Consider the following 22,822-nt stretch of genomic DNA (forward strand, 5'->3'; position numbering starts at 1 on the left):
GCCACAACCAAAAAAATTCCGCCACCGGAAGGACTCCATCCTCCAACCTTTCGGTCAACAGCCGAATGCGCTAGCCGATTGCGCCACGGAGACCGGGTTGCGGGGTATGCCAGGTAGAAAGCTTCTCTAGCTAACAACACGCTCGGGCAGCTTCAAATGGCTAGGGTGTTTAGTGTTTCATGAAGCATTTTTTTCATTTAATCCACGAGACTACAGCAGCAAAGTAAAATGTCAGATGTGTCATCATCATCATCATCATCATCAGCCTGATTTACCCACTGCAGGGCGAAGGCCTCTCCCATATTTCTCCACTTAACCCGGTTTTGTGCAAGCTGCATCCACTTGACCCCTGCGAACTTCCTAATCTCATCCGCCCACCTAACTTTCTGCCGCCCCCTGCTACGCTTTCCTTCCCTTGGAATCCAGTTTGTTACCCTCAGCGACCATCGGTTATCCTCTCTTCGCACTACATGTCCTGCTCATGTCCAATTCTTCTTCTTAATTTCCACTAGAATGTCGGTAACTTGAGTTATTTCTCTCACCCACTCTGCACGCTTTCTATCTCTTAATGTTACCCCTACCATTTTTCGTTCCATAGCCCTCTGGGTTGCCCTCAACTTAAGTAGAACTCTCTTGGTTAGCCTCCACGTTTCAGCCCCATAGGTGAGTACAGGCAAGATGCAACTGTTGTATACTTTCCTCTTGAGCGATACCGGTAAGCTTCTAGTCATAATCTGAGAGTGCTTGCCAAATGCGCTCCATCCCAATCTTATTCTTCTTGTTATTTCCTTTTCATGGTTCGGATCTGCGGTTACTACCTGTCCTAAGTAGACATATTCGCCTACTACTTCCAGTATTTCGATACCTAATGTAAACTGCTGTTCCTTCCCGAGGCTGTTGAACATTACCTTAGTCTTCTGCATATTGATTTTCAAGCCTACCTTTCTACCTTTTCTGTCTAGGTCATCAATCATTATTTGCAGTTCATCCCCCGAGTTGCTTAGCAAGGCAATGTCACCAGCAAATCGCAGATTACTGAGGTATTCTCCATCTACCCTTATCCCTAACTGCTCCCATTCCAAGTCTCTGAATACTTCCTCTAGACAAGCTGTGAATAGTACTGGGGAGATTGTGTCTCCTTGCCTAACACCTTTCTTTATGGGAATTTTGTTACTTTCTTTATGCAGAACTATAGTTGCTGTGCAGCCACTATATATATCTTCCGGCACTTTCACGTACGGCTCGTCTACCCCCTGATTTCGCAATGCCTGCATCACTGCCGAGGTTTCAACTGAGTCAAATGCTTTTTCGTAATCAATGAATGCTATGTGTAAGGGCTGGTTATATTCCGAGCATTTTTTTATCACCTGATTGATGGTATGGATATGATCGATAGTAGAGTACCGTTTCCGAAACCCTGCTTGATCCTTTGCTTGATTGCAGTCTAAGGTTGTCCTGATTCTATTAGTGATTACCTTAGTAAATACCTTATACGTAACCGACAGTAAGCTGATTGGTCTGTAATTTTTAAGGTCCTTAGAGTACCCTTTCTTGTGAATGAGGATAATGTTTGCGTTCTTCCCTGGTTCCGGTACCGTTGATGACACCAGGCACTGCGTATACAGGGTGGCCAGTTTTTCTAGCACGATATCCCCCCCGTCCTTCAGCAAATCTGTAGTTATCTGATCCTCTCCAGCTGATTTCCCCCTTTTCATAGTTTCTAGTGCTTTCTTGACCTCGTCCTTCGTCACTGGTGGAACGTCTGACTGTTTTTCCCTACCGCCAATCTCATTACGAGATATCAAAGCTAATCAATAAGCGCAAGGTGGCCGATATAAGGAACTATAACATGGACAAAATTGAGCATGCTGTAAAAAACGGGTTAAGCCTTAAAGCGGTAAAGAAGAAATTGGGAATAGGCAAAAACCAGATGTATGCGATAAGGGACAAGGCGGGCATCATCATCACTAATATGGACAAGATAGTCAAAGTGGCCGAGGAGTTCTATGCAGATCTCTACAGTAGCCAAAGTAGTCAGGTCAGATGTGTGTGTTTCTCTTAATAACGAAATTGCTTATGCGGCACAGTGACAACTACTACACTACAGCCACAACCAAAAAATGCCGCCACCTGGAGGACCCGATCCTCCAATTTTTCCGTTAACAACCGAAAGCGCTAGCCGATTGCGCCACGGAGGCCGGGTCGGGGGTATGCCAAGTAGAAAGCTTTTCTCGCTAACAACACGCACGGGCAGCTTCAAATGGCTAGGGCGTTTAGTGTTTCATGAAGCATTTTTTTCATTTAATCCATGAGACTACAGCTAAACAGTAAAATGTCAGATGTGTGTGTTTCTCTCAAATATACAAATTGCTTGCGCTGCACAGAGACAACTACTAAACTACAGTTACGTTCAGTTCAGTCCTTCAGTCGTGTGTGACTCTTCGTGACACTATGGACCATGTCACGCCACACATTCCGGTCTCTCACTATCTTCCTAACATCACATAACGTCATCTGCAGTGCCTCGAGGATGCCATCTAACCATCGCGTTCACTGCCTACCCCATCTCCGGCGACCCGCAACCTTTCCCAACATCAAATCTTTCTCCAGCGACTCCTCTCTTCTCATCAGATTACCAAAGTAGCTGAGCTTTAACTTTAGAATTTGACCCTCCAATCAGCAGTCAGGGTTTATGGTCGACAATGTCGACTGATTTGATCTTCTAGCAGTCCAAGGAACTCTCAAGAGTCTTCGCCAGCACCACAATTCAAACGCATCAATTCTTCGGCTGTCAGCCTTTTTCACAGTCCAACTCTCGCATCCATACATCACAACTGGAAAGACCATAGCACGAGTTATACGGATTTTGGCTGGCAGACTAATGCCTCTGCTCTTTACTAGGCCGTTAAAGCTAACCATTGCTCTCTTTCGCAGAAGCAGGCGTCTCCTAATTTCACGGCTGCAGCCACCTTCCGAGGTAATCTTGGAGCCCAAGAAGAGAAAATCTGTCACAACTTCTACTTCTTGTCCATTGATGCTCCAGGACTTGATACGGCAAGACGCCATAATCTTTGTCTTTTTAAAGTTCAGTTTAAGCCCAAACTTCTCACTCTCTTCTTGTACGCGCATCAGAAGTATCTTGAGTTCCACTTCACTTTCTGCCATTAAAGTGTATCATCCGCATATCTAAGGTTGTTGATACGTTTTCCTGCAATGTTCACTAAACAACAGCCACAACCAAAAAACGCAGCCACCGGGAGGACTGGTTCCTCCAACCTTTCGGTTAACAGCCGAACGCGCTAGCCGATTGCGCCACGGAGGCCGGGTCGGGGGGTACGCCAAGAAGAAAGCTTCTTTAGCTAACAACACGCTCGGGCAGCTTCAAATGGCCAGGGTGTTTAGTGTTTGGTGAAGCATTTTTTGCATTTATTCCATGAGACTAGCAGCAAAGTAATATGTCAGTTATGTGTTTTTCTCTCAATTAACCAAATTGCATGTGCTGCATAGTGACAACTACTATATACTACAGCCACAACCAAAAAATGCCGCCACCGGGAGGACTCGATCCTTCAACCTTTCGGTAAACAGCCGAACGCGCCAGCCGTTGCGCCGCGGAGGCCGGGTTGCAGGGTTTGCCAAGTAGAAAGCTTCTCTAGCTAACAACACGCTCGGGCGGCTTCAAATGGCTAGGGTGGTTAGTGTTTCATGAAGCATTTTTTTCATTTGGTGCACGAGACTACAGCAGCAAAGTAAAATGTCAGATGCGTGTGTTTCTCTTAACCAAATTGCTTATGCGGCACATTGACAACTACTACACTACAGCCACAACCAAAAATGCCGCCACCGGGAGGACTAGATCCTCCTACCTTTCAGTAAAAAGCCGAACGCGCTAGCCGATTGCGCCACGGAGGCCGGGTCGGGGGGTACGCCAGAAGAAAGGTTCTCTAGCTAACAACACGCTCGGGCAGCTTCAAATGGCTAGGGTGGTTAGTGTTTCATGAAGCATTTTTTTCATTTATCCACGAGACTACAGCAACAAAGTAAAAATGTCAGATGTGTGTGTTTCTCTCAATTAACCAAATTGCTTGTGCTGCATAGTGACAACTACTATACTACAGCCACAACCAAAAAATGCCGGCACCGGGAGGACTCGATCCTCCAACCTTTCGGTTAACAGCCGAACGCGCTAGCCGATTGCGCCATGGAGGCGGGTTGCGGGGTATGCCAAGAAGAAAGCTTCTCTAGCTAACAACACGCTCGGGCAGCTTCAAATGGCTAGGGTGTTTAGTGTGTCATGAAGCATTTTTTTCATTTAATCCATGAGACTACAGCCACAAAGTAAAATGTCAGATGTGTGTGTTTCTCTCAATTATACAAATTGCTTGTGCTGCACCGAAACAACTACTACACTAAAGCAACAACCAAAAAATGCCGCCACCGGGAGGACTCGATTCTCCAATTTTTCGGTTAACAGCCGAACGCGCTAGCCGATTGCGCCACGGAGGCCGGGTCGGGGGGTATGCCAAGTAGAAAGCTTCTCTGGCTAACAACACCCACGGGCAGCTTCAAATCGCTAGGGCGTTTAGTGTTTCATGAAGCATTTTTTTTTTCATTTAATCCACGAGACTACAGGTACACAGTAATATGTCAGAGTTGTGTGTTTCTCTCAAATATACAAATTGCTTGTGCTGCACAGAGACAACTACTAAACTACAGTTCAGTTCAGTTCAGTCGTTCAGTCGTGTGCGACTATTCGTGACCCTATGGACCATGTCACGCCACGCTTTCCGGTCTCCCACTATCTTCCTAACCTCACATAACGTCATCTGCAGTGCCTCGATGATGCCATCTAACCATTGCGTTCGCTCCCTACCCCTTCTCCGGCGACCCGCAATCTTTCCCAACATCAAATCTTTCTCCAGCGACTCCTCTCTTCTCATCAGATGATCAAAGTAGCTGAGCTTTAACTTTAGAATTTTACCCTCCAATGAGCAGTCAGGGTTTATGGTCGACAATGTCGACTTATTTGATCTTCTAGCAGTCCAAGGAACTCTCAAGAGTCTTCGCCAGCACCACAATTCAAACGCGCCAATTCTTCGGCGGTCAGCCTTTTTCACAGTCCAACTCTCACATCCACACTTCACAACTGGAAAGACCATAGCACGAGTTATACGGATCTTGGCTGGCAGACTAATGCCTCTGCTCTTTACTAAGCGGTTAAGGCTAACCATTGCTCTCTTTAACCAGTAGCAGGCGTCTCCTAATTTCACGGCTGCAGCCACCTTCCGAGGTAATCTTGGAGCCCAAGAAGAGAAAATCTGTCACAGCTTCTACTTCTTGTCCATTGATGCTCCAGGACTTGATAGGTCAACACACCATGATCTTCGTCTTTTTAATGTTCAGTTTAAGCCCAGACTTCTCACTCTCTTCTTGTACACGCATCAGAAGTCTCTTGAGTTCCACTTCACCTTCTGCCATTAAAGTGTTATCATCCGCATATCTAAGGTTGTTGATACGTTTTCCTGCAATGTTCACTAAACAACAGCCACAACCAAAAAATCGCAGCCACCGGGAGGACTGGTTCCTCCTACCTTTCGGTAAACAGCCGAACGCGCTAGCCGATTGCGCCACGGAGGTCGGGTCGGGGGGTACGCCAAAAGAAACCTTCTCTAGCTAACAACACGCTCGGGCAGCTTCAAATGGCTAGGGTGGTTAGTGTTTCATGAAGCATTTTTTTCATTTAATCCACGAGACTACAGCAACAAAGTAAAAATGTCAGATGTGTGTGTTTCTCTCAATTAACCAAATTGCTTGTGCTGCACAGTGACAACTACTGCTCTATAGCCGCAACCAAAAAAATTCCGCGACCGGAAGGACTCCATCCTCCAACCTTTCGGTTAACAGCCGAATGCGCTAGCCGATTGCGTCACGGAGGCCGAGTCGGGGAGTATGCCAAGAAGAAAGCTTTTCTAGCTTGCAACAAGCTCGGGCAGCTACAAATGGCTAATGTGTTTAGTGTTTCATGAAGCATTTTTTTCATTTAATCCACGAGACTACAGCAACAAAGTAAAAATGTCAGAAGTGTGTGTTTCCCTTAATAACGAAATTGCTTATGCGGCACAGTGAGAACTACTACACTACAGCCGCAACCAAAAAATGCCGGCACCTGGAGGACTCGATCCTCCAATTTTTCCGTTAACAAACGAACGCGCTAGCCGATTGCGCCACGGAGGCCGGGTCGGGGGTTTGCCAAGTAGAAAGCTTTTCTGGCTAACAACACGCACGGGCAGCTTCAAATGGCTAGGGCGTTTAGTGTTCCATGAAGCATTTTTTTCATTTAATCCACGAGACTACAGCTACACAGTAAAATGTCAGATGTGTGTGTTTCTCTCAAATATACAAAATTACTTGCGCTGCACAGAGACAACTACTAAACTACAGTTACGTTCAGTTCAGTCGTTCAGTCGTGTGCGACTCTACGTGACCCTATGGACCATGTCACGCCACACTTTCCGGTCTCTCACTATCTTCCTAACATCACATAACGTCATCTGCAGTGACTTGAGGATGCCATCTAACCATCGCGTTTGCTGCCTACCCCATCTCCGGCGACCCGCAACCTTTCCCAACATCAAATCTTTCTCCAGCGACTCCTGTCTTCTCATCAGATGACCAAAGTAGCTGAGCTTTAACTTTAGAATTTGACCCTCCAATGAGCAGTCAGGGTTTATGGTCGACAATTTCGACTGATTTGATCTTCTAGCAGTCCAAGGAACTCTCAAGAGTCTTCGCCAGCACCACAATTCAAACGCATCAATTCTTCGGCTGTCAGCCTTTTTCACAGTCCAACTCTCGCATCCCTACATCACAAGTGGAGAGACCATAGCACGAGTTATACGGATTTTGGCTGGCAGACTAATGCCTCTGCTCTTTACTAGGCGGTTAAGGCTAACCATTGCTCTCTTTCCCAGAAGCAGGCGTCTCCTAATTTCACGGCTGCAGCCACCTTCCGAGGTACTCTTGGAGCCCAAGAAGAGAAAATCTGTCACAACTTCATCTCTTGTCCATTGATGCTCCAGGACTTGATACGGCAAGACGCCATGATCTTTGTCTTTTTAATGTTCAGTTTAAGCCCAAACTTCTCACTCTCTTCTTGTACGCGCATCAGAAGTCTCTTGAGTTCCACTTCACTTTCTGCCATTAAAGTGGTATCATCCGCATATTTAAGGTTGTTGATACGTTTTCCTGCAATCTTCACTAAACAGCAGCCACAACCAAAAAACGCAGCCACCGAGAGGACTGGTTCCTCCAACCTTTCGGTTAAAAGCCGAACGCGCTAGCCGATTGCGCCACGGTGGCCGGGTCGGGGGGTACGCCAAGAAGAAAGCTTCTTTAGCTAACAACACGCTCGGGCAGCTTCAAATGGCTAGGGTGTTTAGTGTTTCATGAAGCATTTTTTTTCATTTGATGCACGAGACTACAGCAACAAAGTAAAAATGTCAGATGTGTGTGTTTTTCTCAATTAACCAAATTGCTTGTACTGCACAGTGACAACTACTGCTCTATAGCCACAACCAAAAAAATTCCGCCACCGGAAGGACTCCATCCTCCAACCTTTCGGTTAACAGCCGAATGCGCTAGCCGATTGCGCCACGGAGACCGGGACGGGGGGTATGCCAAGAAGAAAGCTTCTCTAGCTAACAACATGATCGGGCAGCTTCAAATGGCTAGGGTGTTTAGTGTTTCATGAAGCATTTTTTTCATTTAATCCACGAGACTACAGCAGCAAAGTAAAATGTCAGATGTGTGTGTTTCTCTTAATAACAAAATTGCTTATGCGGCACAGTGACACCTACTACACTACAGCCACAACCAAAAAATGCCGCCACCTGGAGGACTCTATCCTCCAATTTTTTCGTTAACAACCGAACGCGCTAGCCGATTGCGCCACGGAGGCCGGGTCGGGGGTTTGCCAAGTAGAAAGCTTTTCTGGCTAACAACACGCACGGGCAGCTTCAAATGGCTAGGGCGTTTAGTGTTCCATGAAGCATTTTTTTTCATTTAATCCACGAGACTACAGCTACACAGTAAAATGTCAGATGTGTGTGTTTCTCTCAAATATACAAATTGTTTGCGCTGCACAGAGACAACTACTAAACTACAGTTCAGTTCAGTTCAGTCGTTCAGTCGTGTGCGACTCTTCGTGACCCTATGGACCATGTCACGCCACACAATCCGGTCTCGCACTATCTTCCTAACATCACATAACGTCATCTGCAGTGCCTCGGGGATGCCATCTAACCATCGCGTTCGCTGCCTACCCCATCTCCGGCGACCCGCAACCTTTCCCAACATCACATCTTTCTCCAGCGGCTCCTCTCTTCTCATCAGATGACCAAAATAGCTGAGCTTTAACTTTAGAATTTGACCCTCCAATGAGCAGTCAGGGTTTATGGTCGACAATATCAACTGATTTGATCTTCTAGCAGTCCAAACAACTCTCAAGAGTTTTCACCAGCACCACAATTCAAACGCATCAATTCTTCGGCGGTCAGCCTTTTTAACAGTCCAACTCTCGCATCCATACATCACAACTGGAAAGACCATAGCTCGAGTTATACGGATTTTGGCTGACACACTAATGACTCTGCTCTTTACTAGGCGGTTAAAGCTAACCATTGCTCTCTTTCCCAGAAGCAGGCGTCTCCTAATTTCACGGCTGCAGGCACCTTCGAGGTAATCTTGGAGCCCAAGAAGAGAAAATCTGTCACAGCTTCTACTTCTTGTCCATTGATGCTCCAGGACTAGATAGGGCAAGACGCCATGATCTTTGTCTTTTTAATGTTCAGTTTAAGCCCAAACTTCTCACTCTCTTCTTGTACGCGCATCAGAAGTCTCTTGAGTTCCACTTCACTTTCTGCCATTAAAGTGGTATCATCCGCATACCTAAGGTTGTTGATACGCTTTCCTGCAATCTTCACTAAACAACAGCCACGACCAAAAAACGCAGCCACCGGGAGGACTGGTTCCTCCAACCTTTCGGTTAACAGCCGAACGCGCTAGCCGTTTGCGCCACGGAGGCCGGGTCGGGGGGTACGCCAAGAAGAAAGCTTCTCTAGCTAACAACACGCTCGGGCAGCTTCAAATGGCTAGGGCGTTTAGTGTTTGCTGAAGCATTTTTTGCATTTATTCCATGAGACTACAGCGGCAAAGTAATATGTCAGATATGTGTGTTTCTCTCAATTAACCAAATTGCATGTACTGCACAGTGACAACTCCTATACTACAGCCGCAACCAAAAAATGCCGCCCCCGGGAGGACTCGATCCTCCTACCTTTCGGTAAACAGCCGAACGCGCTAGCCGATTGCGCCACGGAGGCGGGGTCGGGGGGTATGCCAAGAAGAAAGCTTCTCTGGCTAACAACACGCGCGGGCACCTTCAAATGGCTAGGGTGTTTAGTGTTGCATGAAGCATTTTTTCATTTAATCCACGAGACTACAGCAACGCAGTAAAAATGTCAGATGTGTGTTTTTCTCTCAATTACCCAAATTGCTTGTGCGCCCAGTGACAACTACTACACTACAGCAACAACCAAAAAATGCCGCCACCGGGAGGACTCGATCCTCCATCCTTTCGGTTAACAGCCGAACACGCTAGCCGATTGCGCCATGGAGGCCGGGTTGCGGGGTATGCCAAGAAGAAAGCTTCTCTAGCTAACAACACGCTCGGGCAGCTTTAAATGGCTAGGGTGTTTAGTGTTTCATGAAGCATTTTTTTCATTTAATCCACGAGACTACAGCAGCAAAGTAAAATGTCAGCTGTGTGTGTTTCTCTCATAACCAAATTGCTAGTGCGCCACAATGACTACTACACTACAGCAACAACCAAAATATGCCGCCACCGGGAGGACTCGATCCTCCAACCATTCGGTTAAAAGCCGAACGCGCTAGCCGATTGCACCATGGAGGCTGGGTAGGGGGTGTGCCACGAAGAAAGCTTCTCTAGCTAACAACACGCTCGGGCAGCTTTAAATGGCTAGGGTGTTTAGTGTTTCATGAAGCATTTTTTTCATTTAATCCACGAGACTAGAGCAGCAAAGTAAAATGTCAGATGTGTGTGTTTCTCTCAATTACCCAAATTGCTTGTGCTGCACATTGACAACTACTACACTACAGCCACAACCAAAAAATGCCGCCACCGGGAGGACTCGATGCTCCAACCTTTCAGTTAACAGCCGAACGCGCTAGCCGATTGAGCGACGGAGGCGGGTCAGGGGGTATACCAAAAAGAAAGCTGCTCTAGCTAACAACACGCTCGGGCAGCTTCAAATGGCTAGGGCGTTTATTGTTTCATGAAGCATTTTTTTCATTTAATCCACGAGACTACAGCAACAAAGTAAAATGTCAGATGTGTGTGTTTCTCTCAATTAACCAAATTGCTTGTGCTGCATAGTGACAACTACTGCACCACAGCCACAACCAAAAAATACCGCCACCGGGAGGACTCGCTCCTCCAACCTTTCGGTTAACCGCCGAACGCGCTATCCGATTGCACCATGGAGGCTGGGTCGGGGGGTCTGCCACGAAGAAACCTTCTCTAGCTAACAACACGCTCGGGCAGCTTTAAATGGCTGGGGTGTTTAGTGTTTCATGAAGCATTTTTTTCATTTTATCCACGAGCCTACAGCAACACAGTAAAAATGTCAGATGTGTGTGTTTCTCTCAATTAACCAAATTGCTTGTGCTGCAGTGACAACTACTACACTACAGCCACAACCAAAAAATGCCGCCACCGGGAGGACTCGTTCCTCCAACCTTTCGGTTAAAAGCCGAACGCGCTAGCCGATTGCGCCACGGAGGCCGGGTCGGGGGTAGGCCAAGTAGAAAGCTTCTCTGGCTAACAACATGCTTGGGCAGCTTCAAATGGCTAGGGCGTTTATTGTTTCATGAAGCATTTTTTTCATTTAATCCACGAGACTACAGCAACAAAGTAAAATGTCAGATGTGTGTGTTTCTCTCAATTAACCAAATTGCTTGTGCTGCATAGTGACAACTACTACACCACAGCCACAACCAAAAAATACCGCCACCGGGAGGACTCGTTCCTCCAACCTTTCGGTTAACAGCCGAACACGCTAGCCGATTGTGCCACGGAGGCGGGGTCGGGGGGTATGCCAAGAAGAAACTTCTCTGGCTAACAACACGCGCGGGCAGCTTCAAATGGCTAGCGTGTTTAGTGTTCCATGAAGCATTTTTTCATTTAATCCATGAGACTACAGCAACAAAGTAAAAATGTCAGATGTGTGTGTTTCTCTCAATTAACCAAATTGCTTGTGCTGCAGTGACAACTACTACACTACAGCCACAACCAAAAAATGCCGCCACCGGGAGGACTCGTTCCTCCAACCTTTCGGTTAAAAGCCGAACGCGCTAGCCGATTGCGCCACGGAAGCCGGGTTGCGGGATATGCCAAGAAGAAAGCTTCTCTAGCTAACAACACGCTCGGGGAGCTTCAAAAGGCTAGGGTGTTTAGTGTTTCATGAAGCATTTTTTTCATTTAATCCACGAGACTACAGCAGCAAAGTAAAATGTCAGATGTGTGTGTTTCTCTCAATTAACCAAATTGCTTGTGCTGCACAGAGACAACTACTACACTACAGCAACAACCAAAAAATGCCGCCACCTGGAGGACTCTATCCTCCATCCTTTCGGTTAACAGCCGAACGCGCTTAGCCGATTGCGCCACGGTGGCCGGGTCGGGGGGTGTGCCAAGAAGAAAGCTTCTCTAGCTAACAACACGCTCGGGCAGCTACAAATGGCTATGGTGTCTACTGTTTCATGAAGCATTTTTTTCATTTAATCCACGAGACTAGAGCAACAAAGTAAAAATGTCAGATGTGTGTGTTTCTCTCAATTAACCAAATTGCTTGTGCTGCACAGAGACAACTACTACACTACAGCAACAACCAAAAAATGCCGCCACCTGGAGGACTCTATCCTCCATCCTTTCGGTTAACAGCCGAACGCGCTTAGCCGATTGCGCCATGGAGGCCGGGTTGCGGGGTATGCCAAAAAGAAAGCTTCTCTAGCTAACAACACGCTCGGGCAGCTTCAAATGGCTAAGGTGTTTAGTGTTGCATGAAGCATTTTTTTTTCATTAATTCCACGACACTACAGCAACAAAGTAAAATGTCAGATGTGTGTGTTTCTCTCAATTAACCAAATTGCTTGTGCTGCATAGTGACAACTACTACACCACAGCCACAACCAAAAGATGCCGCCACCGGGCAGGCTCGATCCTCCAACCTTTCACTTAACAGCCGAACGCGCTAGCCGATCGCGCCACGGAGGCCGGGTCGGGGTTATGCCAAGAAAGCTTCTCTAGCTAACAACACGCTCGGGCAGCTTTAAATGGCTAGGGTGTTTAGTGTTTCATGAAGCATTTTTTTCATTTAATCCACGAGACTACAGCAGCAAAGTAAAATGTCAGATGTGTGTGTTTCTCTCAATTAACCAAATTGCTTGTGCTGCACATTGAAAACTACTACACTACAGCCACAACCAAAAAATGCCGCCACCGGGAGGACTCGATGCTCCAACCTTTCAGTTAACAGCCGAACGCGCTAGCCGATTGAGCGACGGAGGCGGGTCAGGGGGTATACCAAAAAGAAAGCTGCTCTAGCTAACAACACGCTCGGGCAGCTTCAAATGGCTAGGGCGTTTATTGTTTCATGAAGCATTTTTTTCATTTAATCCACGAGACTACAGCAACAAAGTAAAATGTCAGATGTGTGTGTTTCTCTCAATTAACCAAATTGCTTGTGCTGCATAGTGACAACTACTACACCACAGCCACAACCAAAAAATGCCGCCACCGGGAGGACTCGCTCCTCCAACCTTTCGGTTAACCGCCGAACGCGCTATCCGATTGCACCATGGAGGCTGGGTCGGGGGGTGTGCCACGAAGAAACCTTCTCTAGCTAACAACACGCTCGGGCAGCTTTAAATGGCTAGGGTGTTTAGTGTTTCATGAAGCATTTTTTTTTCATTTAATCCACGAGCCTACAGCAACACAGTAAAAATGTCAGATGTGTGTGTTTCTCTCAATTAACCAAATTTCTTGTGCTGCAGTGACGACTACTACAATACAGCAACAACCAAAAAATGCCGCCACCGGGAGGACTCGATCCTCCATCCGTTCGGTTAACAGCCGAACACGCTAGCCGATTGCGCCACGGAGACCGGGTTGCGGGGTATGCCAAGATGAAAGCTTCTCTAGCTAACAACACGCTCGGGAAACTTCAAATGGCTAGGTTGCTTAGTGTTTCTTGAAGCATTTTTTTCTTTTAATCCACGAGAATACAGCAGCAAAGTAAAATGTCGGATATGTGTGTTTCTCTCAATAAACCAAATTGCTTGTGCTGCACATTGACAACTACTACACTACAGCCACAACCAAAAAATGCCGCCATTGGAGGACTCGATGCTCCAACCTTTTGGTTAACAGCAGAACGCGGTAGCCGATTGCGCCATGCAGGCGTGTCAGGGGGTATGCCAAGAAGAAACTTCTCTGGCTAACAACACGCGCGGGCAGCTTCAAATGGCTAGCGTGTTTAGTGTTCCATGAAGCATTTTTTCATTTAATCCATGAGACTACAGCAACAAAGTAAAATGTCAGATGTGTGTGTTTCTCTCAATTAACCAAATTGCTTGTGCTGCATAGTGACAACTACTACACCACAGCCACAACCAAAAAATGCCGCCACCGGGAGGACTCGCTCCTCCAACCTTTCGGTTAACCGCCGAACGCGCTATCCGATTGCACCATGGAGGCCGGGTTGCGGGGTGTGCCAAGATGAAAGCTTCTCTAGGTAACAACACGCTCGGGAAACTTCAAATGGCTAGGATGCTTAGTGTTTCTTGAAGCATTTTTTTCTTTTAATCCACGAGATTACAGCAGCAAAGTAAAATTTCGGATATGTGTGTTTCTCTTAATAACCAAATTGCTTATGCGGCACACTGACAACTACTACACTACAGCAACAACCAAAAAATGCCGCCACCTGGAGGACTCGATCCTCCATCCTTTCGCTTAACAGCCGAACACGCTAGCCGATTGCGCCACGGAGACCGGGTTGCGGGGTGTGCCAAGATGAAAGCTTCTCTAGGTAACAACACGCTCGGGAAACTTCAAATGGCTAGGATGCTTAGTGTTTCTTGAAGCATTTTTTTCTTTTAATCCACGAGATTACAGCAGCAAAGTAAAATTTCGGATATGTGTGTTTCTCTCAATTAACCAAATTGCTTGTGCTGCACAGTGAACAACTACTACACTACAGCAACAACCAAAAAATGCCGCCACCTGGAGGACTCGATTCTCCATCCTTTCGGTTAACAGCCGAACGCGCTTAGCCGATTGCGCCACGGAGGCCGGGTTGCGGGGTGTGCCAAGATGAAAGCTTCTCTAGGTAACAACACGCTCGGGAAACTTCAAATGGCTAGGATGCTTAGTGTTTCTTGAAGCATTTTTTTCTTTTAATCCACGAGATTACAGCAGCAAAGTAAAATTTCGGATATGTGTGTTTCTCTTAATAACCAAATTGCTTATGCGGCACACTGACAACTACTACACTACAGCAACAACCAAAAAATGCCGCCACCTGGAGGACTCGATCCTCCATCCTTTCGCTTAACAGCCGAACACGCTAGCCGATTGCGCCACGGAGACCGGGTTGCGGGGTGTGCCAAGATGAAAGCTTCTCTAGGTAACAACACGCTCGGGAAACTTCAAATGGCTAGGATGCTTAGTGTTTCTTGAAGCATTTTTTTCTTTTAATCCACGAGATTACAGCAGCAAAGTAAAATTTCGGATATGTGTGTTTCTCTTAATAACCAAATTGCTTATGCGGCACAGTGACAACTACTACACTACAGCCACAACCAAAAAATGCCGCCACCTGGAGGACTCGATCCTCCATCCTTTCGCTTAACAGCCGAACACGCTAGCCGATTGCGCCACGGAGACCGGGTTGCGGGGTGTGCCAAGATGAAAGCTTCTCTAGGTAACAACACGCTCGGGAAACTTCAAATGGCTAGGATGCTTAGTGTTTCTTGAAGCATTTTTTTCTTTTAATCCACGAGATTACAGCAGCAAAGTAAAATTTCGGATATGTGTGTTTCTCTTAATAACCAAATTGCTTATGCGGCACACTGACAACTACTACACTACAGCAACAACCAAAAAATGCCGCCACCTGGAGGACTCGATCCTCCATCCTTTCGCTTAACAGCCGAACACGCTAGCCGATTGCGCCACGGAGACCGGGTTGCGGGGTGTGCCAAGAAGAAAGCTTCTCTAGCTAACAACACGCTCGGGGAGCTTCAAAAGGCTAGGGTATTTAGTGTTTCATGAAGCATTTTTTTCATTTAATCCACGAGACTACAGCAGCAAAGTAAAATGTCAGATGTGTGTGTTTCTCTTAATAACAAAATTGCTTATGCGGCACAGTGACACCTACTACACTACAGCCACAACCAAAAAATGCCGCCACCTGGAGGACTCTATCCTCCAATTTTTTCGTTAACAACCGAACGCGCTAGCCGATTGCGCCACGGAGGCCGGGTCGGGGGTTTGCCAAGTAGAAAGCTTTTCTGGCTAACAACACGCACGGGCAGCTTCAAATGGCTAGGGCGTTTAGTGTTCCATGAAGCATTTTTTTCATTTAATCCACGAGACTACAGCTACACAGTAAAATGTCAGATGTGTGTGTTTCTCTCAAATATACAAATTGTTTGCGCTGCACAGAGACAACTACTAAACTACAGTTCAGTTCAGTTCAGTCGTTCAGTCGTGTGCGATTCTTCGTGACCCTATGGACCATGTCACGCCACACATTCCGGTCTCGCACTATCTTCCTAACATCACATAACGTCATCTGCAGTGCCTCGGGGATGCCATCTAACCATCGCGTTCGCTGCCTACCCCATCTCCGGCGACCCGCAACCTTTCCCAACATCACATCTTTCTCCAGCGACTCCTCTCTTCTCATCAGATGACCAAAGTAGCTGAGCTTTAACTTTAGAATTTGACCCTCCAATGAGCAGTGAGGGTTTATGGTCGACAATATCGACTGATTTGATCTTCTAGCAGTCCAAACAACTCTCAAGAGTTTTCACCAGCACCACAATTCAAACGCATCAATTCTTCGGCGGTCAGCCTTTTTAACAGTCCAACTCTCGCATCCATACATCACAACTGGAAAGACCATAGCTCGAGTTATACGGATTTTGGCTGGCAGACTAATGCCTCTGCTCTTTACTAGGCGGTTAAGGCTAACCATTGCTCTCTTTCCCAGAAGCAGGCGTCTCCTATTTTCACGGCTGCAGCCACCTTCCGAGGTAATCTTGGAGCCCAAGAAGAGAAAATCTGTCACAGCTTCCACTTCTTGTCCATTGATGCTCCAGGACTTGATAGGGCAAGACGCCATGATCTTTGTCTTTTTAATGTTCAGTTTAAGCCCAAACTTCTCACTCTCTTCTTGTACGCGCATCAGAAGTCTCTTGAGTTCCACTTCACTTTCTGCCATTAAAGTGGTATCATCCGCATACCTAAGGTTGTTGATACGTTTTCCTGCAATCTTCACTAAACAACAGCCACGACCAAAAAACGCAGCCACCGGGAGGACTGGTTCCTCCAACCTTTCGGTTAACAGCCGAACCCGCTAGCCGTTTGCGCCACGGAGGCCGGGTCGGGGGGTACGCCAAGAAGAAAGCTTCTCTAGCTAACAACACGCTCGGGCAGCTTCAAATGGCTAGGGCGTTTAGTGTTTGATGAAGCATTTTTCGCATTTATTCCATGAGACTACAGCGGCAAAGTAATATGTCAGATATGTGTGTTTCTCTCAATTAACCAAATTGCATGTGCTGCACAGTGACAACTCCTATACTACAGCCGCAACCAAAAAATGCCACCCCCGGGAGGACTCGATCCTCCTACCTTTCGGTAAACAGCCGAACGCGCTAGCCGATTGCGCCACGGAGGCGGGGTCGGGGGGTATGCCAAGAAGAAAGCTTCTCTGGCTAACAACACGCGCGGGCACCTTCAAATGGCTAGGGTGTTTAGTGTTGCATGAAGCATTTTTTCATTTAATCCACGAGACTACAGCAACGCAGTAAAAATGTCAGATGTGTGTGTTTCTCTCAATTAACCAAATTGCTTGTGCTGCATAGTGACAACTACTACACCACAGCCACAACCAAAAGATGCCGCCACCGGGCAGGCTCGATCCTCCAACCTTTCACTTAACAGCCGAACGCGCTAGCCGATTGCGCCATGGAGGCCGGGTTGCGGGGTATGCCAAAAAGAAAGCTTCTCTAGCTAACAACACGCTCGGGCAGCTTCAAATGGCTAAGGTGTTTAGTGTTGCATGAAGCATTTTTTTTTCATTAATTCCACGACACTACAGCAACAAAGTAAAATGTCAGATGTGTGTGTTTCTCTCAATTAACCAAATTGCTTGTGCTGCATAGTGACAACTACTACACCACAGCCACAACCAAAAGATGCCGCCACCGGGCAGGCTCGATCCTCCAACCTTTCACTTAACAGCCGAACGCGCTAGCCGATCGCGCCACGGAGGCCGGGTCGGGGTTATGCCAAGAAAGCTTCTCTAGCTAACAACACGCTCGGGCAGCTTTAAATGGCTAGGGTGTTTAGTGTTTCATGAAGCATTTTTTTCATTTAATCCACGAGACTACAGCAGCAAAGTAAAATGTCAGATGTGTGTGTTTCTCTCAATTAACCAAATTGCTTGTGCTGCACATTGAAAACTACTACACTACAGCCACAACCAAAAAATGCCGCCACCGGGAGGACTCGATGCTCCAACCTTTCAGTTAACAGCCGAACGCGCTAGCCGATTGAGCGACGGAGGCGGGTCAGGGGGTATACCAAAAAGAAAGCTGCTCTAGCTAACAACACGCTCGGGCAGCTTCAAATGGCTAGGGCGTTTATTGTTTCATGAAGCATTTTTTTCATTTAATCCACGAGACTACAGCAACAAAGTAAAATGTCAGATGTGTGTGTTTCTCTCAATTAACCAAATTGCTTGTGCTGCATAGTGACAACTACTACACCACAGCCACAACCAAAAAATGCCGCCACCGGGAGGACTCGCTCCTCCAACCTTTCGGTTAACCGCCGAACGCGCTATCCGATTGCACCATGGAGGCTGGGTCGGGGGGTGTGCCACGAAGAAACCTTCTCTAGCTAACAACACGCTCGGGCAGCTTTAAATGGCTAGGGTGTTTAGTGTTTCATGAAGCATTTTTTTTTCATTTAATCCACGAGCCTACAGCAACACAGTAAAAATGTCAGATGTGTGTGTTTCTCTCAATTAACCAAATTTCTTGTGCTGCAGTGACGACTACTACAATACAGCAACAACCAAAAAATGCCGCCACCGGGAGGACTCGATCCTCCATCCGTTCGGTTAACAGCCGAACACGCTAGCCGATTGCGCCACGGAGACCGGGTTGCGGGGTATGCCAAGATGAAAGCTTCTCTAGCTAACAACACGCTCGGGAAACTTCAAATGGCTAGGTTGCTTAGTGTTTCTTGAAGCATTTTTTTCTTTTAATCCACGAGAATACAGCAGCAAAGTAAAATGTCGGATATGTGTGTTTCTCTCAATAAACCAAATTGCTTGTGCTGCACATTGACAACTACTACACTACAGCCACAACCAAAAAATGCCGCCATTGGAGGACTCGATGCTCCAACCTTTTGGTTAACAGCAGAACGCGCTAGCCGATTGCGCCATGCAGGCGTGTCAGGGGGTATGCCAAGAAGAAACTTCTCTGGCTAACAACACGCGCGGGCAGCTTCAAATGGCTAGCGTGTTTAGTGTTCCATGAAGCATTTTTTCATTTAATCCATGAGACTACAGCAACAAAGTAAAATGTCAGATGTGTGTGTTTCTCTCAATTAACCAAATTGCTTGTGCTGCATAGTGACAACTACTACACCACAGCCACAACCAAAAAATGCCGCCACCGGGAGGACTCGCTCCTCCAACCTTTCGGTTAACCGCCGAACGCGCTATCCGATTGCACCATGGAGGCTGGGTCGGGGGGTGTGCCACGAAGAAACCTTCTCTAGCTAACAACACGCTCGGGCAGCTTTAAATGGCTAGGGTGTTTAGTGTTTCATGAAGCATTTTTTTTCATTTAATCCACGAGCCTACAGCAACACAGTAAAAATGTCAGATGTGTGTGTTTCTCTCAATTAACCAAATTTCTTGTGCTGCAGTGACGACTACTACAATACAGCAACAACCAAAAAATGCCGCCACCGGGAGGACTCGATCCTCCATCCGTTCGGTTAACAGCCGAACACGCTAGCCGATTGCGCCACGGAGACCGGGTTGCGGGGTATGCCAAGATGAAAGCTTCTCTAGCTAACAACACGCTCGGGAAACTTCAAATGGCTAGGTTGCTTAGTGTTTCTTGAAGCATTTTTTTCTTTTAATCCACGAGAATACAGCAGCAAAGTAAAATGTCGGATATGTGTGTTTCTCTCAATAAACCAAATTGCTTGTGCTGCACATTGACAACTACTACACTACAGCCACAACCAAAAAATGCCGCCACCGGGAGGACTCGTTCCTCCAACCTTTCGGTTAAAAGCCGAACGCGCTAGCCGATTGCGCCATGCAGGCGTGTCAGGGGGTATGCCAAGTAGAAAGCTTCTCTGGCTAACAACATGCTTGGGCAGCTTCAAATGGCTAGGGTGATTAGTGTTTCATGAAGCATTTTTTTCATTTAGTCCATGAGACTACAGCAGCAAAGTAAAATGTCAGATGTGTGTGTTTCTCTCAATTGTACAAATTGCTTGTGCTGCACAGAGACAACTACTACACTACAGCAACAACCAAAAAATGCCGCCACCTGGAGGACTCGATCCTCCATCCTTTCGGTTAACAGCCGAACACGCTAGCCGATTGTGCCACGAAGGCCGGGTCGGGGGGTGTGCCAAGAAGAAAGCTTCTCTAGCTAACAACACGCTCGGGCAGCTACAAATATCTAGGGTGTATAGTGTTTCATGAAGCATTTTTTCTTCATTTAATCCACGAGACTACAGCTACAAAGTAAAATGTCAGATGTATGTGTTTCTCTCAATTGTACAAATTGCTTGTGCTGCACAGAGACAACTACTACACTACAGCAACAACCAAAAAATGCCGCCAACGGGAGGACTCGATCCTCCATCCTTTCGGTTAACAGCCGAACACGCTAGCCGATTGCGCCACGGAGACCGGGTTGCGGGGTATGCCAAGATGAAAGCTTCTCTGGCTAACAACATGCTTGGGCAGCTTCAAATGGCTAGGGCGTTTATTGCTTCATGAAGCATTTTTTACATTTAATCCACGAGACTACAGCAGCAAAGTAAAATTTCGGATATGTGTGTTTCTCTCATAACCAAATTGCTTGTGCGCCACAGTGACTACTACACTACAGCCACAACCAAAATATGCCGCCACCGGGAGGACTCGATCCTCCAACCATTCGGTTAAAAGCCGAACGCGCTAGCCGATTGCACCATGGAGGCTGGGTCGGGGGTGTGCCACGAAGAAAGCTTCTCTAGCTAACAACACGCTCGGGCAGCTTTAAATGGCTAGGGTGTTTAGTGTTTCATGAAGCATTTTTTTTCATTTAATCCACGAGAATACAGCAGCAAAGTAAAATGTCAGATGTGTGTGTTTCTCTCAATTACCCAAATTGCTTGTGCTGCACAGTGACAACTACTACACTACAGCCACAACCAAAAAATGCCGCCACCTGGAGGACTCGATGCTCCAACCTTTTGGTTAACAGCAGAACGCGCTAGCCGATTGCGCCATGCAGGCGTGTCAGGGGGTATGCCAAGAAGAAACTTCTCTGGCTAACAACACGCGCGGGCAGCTTCAAATGGCTAGCGTGTTTAGTGTTCCATGAAGCATTTTTTCATTTAATCCATGAGACTACAGCAACAAAGTAAAAATGTCAGATGTGTGTGTTTCTCTCAATAAACCAAATTGCTTGTGCTGCACAGTGACAACTACTACACTACAGCCACAACCAAAAAATGCCGCCATTGGAGGACTCGATGCTCCAACCTTTTGGTTAACAGCAGAACGCGCTAGCCGATTGCGCCATGCAGGCGTGTCAGGGGGTATGCCAAGAAGAAACTTCTCTGGCTAACAACACGCGCGGGCAGCTTCAAATGGCTAGCGTGTTTAGTGTTCCATGAAGCATTTTTTCATTTAATCCATGAGACTACAGCAACAAAGTAAAAATGTCAGATGTGTGTGTTTCTCTCAATTATACAATTTGCTTGTGCTGCACAGTGACAACTACTACACTACAGCCACAACCAAAAAATGCCGCCATTGGAGGACTCGATGCTCCAACCTTTTGGTTAACAGCAGAACGCGCTAGCCGATTGCGCCATGCAGGCGTGTCAGGGGGTATGCCAAGAAGAAACTTCTCTGGCTAACAACACGCGCGGGCAGCTTCAAATGGCTAGCGTGTTTAGTGTTCCATGAAGCATTTTTTCATTTAATCCATGAGACTACAGCAACAAAGTAAAAATGTCAGATGTGTGTGTTTCTCTCAATTAACCAAATTTCTTGTGCTGCAGTGACGACTACTACAATACAGCAACAACCAAAAAATGCCGCCACCGGGAGGACTCGATCCTCCATCCGTTCGGTTAACAGCCGAACACGCTAGCCGATTGCGCCACGGAGACCGGGTTGCGGGGTATGCCAAGATGAAACCTTCTCTAGCTAACAACACGCTCGGGCAGCTTTAAATGGCTAGGGTGTTTAGTGTTTCATGAAGCATTTTTTTTCATTTAATCCACGAGCCTACAGCAACACAGTAAAAATGTCAGATGTGTGTGTTTCTCTCAATTAACCAAATTTCTTGTGCTGCAGTGACGACTACTACAATACAGCAACAACCAAAAAATGCCGCCACCGGGAGGACTCGATCCTCCATCCGTTCGGTTAACAGCCGAACACGCTAGCCGATTGCGCCACGGAGACCGGGTTGCGGGGTATGCCAAGATGAAAGCTTCTCTAGCTAACAACACGCTCGGGAAACTTCAAATGGCTAGGTTGCTTAGTGTTTCATGAAGCATTTTTTTCTTTTAATCCACGAGACTACAGCAGCAAAGTAAAATGTCGGATATGTGTGTTTCTCTCAATAAACCAAATTGCTTGTGCTGCACAGTGACAACTACTACACTACAGCCACAACCAAAAAATGCCGCCATTGGAGGACTCGATGCTCCAACCTTTTGGTTAACAGCAGAACGCGCTAGCCGATTGCGCCATGCAGGCGTGTCAGGGGGTATGCCAAGAACAATCTTCTCTGGCTAACAACACGCTCGGGCAGCTTTAAATGGCTAGGGTGTTTAGTGTTTCATGAAGCATTTTTTTTCATTTAATCCACGAGCCTACAGCAACACAGTAAAAATGTCAGATGTGTGTGTTTCTCTCAATTAACCAAATTTCTTGTGCTGCAGTGACAACTACTACACTACAGCAACAACCAAAAAATGCCGCCACCGGGAGGACTCGTTCCTCCAACCTTTCGGTTAACAGCCGAACACGATAGCCGATTGCGCCACGGAAGCCGGGTTGCGGGATATGCCAAGAAGAAAGCTTCTCTAGCTAACAACACGCTCGGGGAGGTTCAAAAGGCTAGGGTGTTTAGTGTTTCATGAAGCATTTTTTTCATTTAATCCACGAGACTACAGCAGCAAAGTAAAATTTCG

The 22,822-nt window shown here is 46.8% G+C and overlaps 3 non-coding genes across 3 annotated transcripts; all 3 read right to left on the reverse strand.

Moving 5' to 3' along the window:
• Positions 1-9,896: 9,896 nt before the first annotated feature.
• TRNAK-UUU (transfer RNA lysine (anticodon UUU)) lies at positions 9,897-9,970 on the reverse strand. Its single transcript has one exon. It is a non-coding gene; the product is annotated as a tRNA-Lys (tRNA).
• Positions 9,971-10,787: 817 nt separating this feature from the next.
• On the reverse strand, positions 10,788-10,861 carry TRNAK-UUU (transfer RNA lysine (anticodon UUU)). Its single transcript has one exon. It is a non-coding gene; the product is annotated as a tRNA-Lys (tRNA).
• A 9,673-nt stretch (positions 10,862-20,534) lies between these two features.
• Positions 20,535-20,608, reverse strand: TRNAK-UUU (transfer RNA lysine (anticodon UUU)). The gene has a single exon. It is a non-coding gene; the product is annotated as a tRNA-Lys (tRNA).
• Between the last annotated feature and the right edge of the window lie 2,214 nt (positions 20,609-22,822).

The sequence above is a fragment of the Amblyomma maculatum genome, chromosome 7, assembly GCF_055883805.1.
Source record: "Amblyomma maculatum isolate TAMU_Amacu chromosome 7, ASM5588380v1, whole genome shotgun sequence".
In the NCBI taxonomy this organism is placed as follows: Eukaryota; Metazoa; Arthropoda; class Arachnida; order Ixodida; family Ixodidae; genus Amblyomma; species Amblyomma maculatum.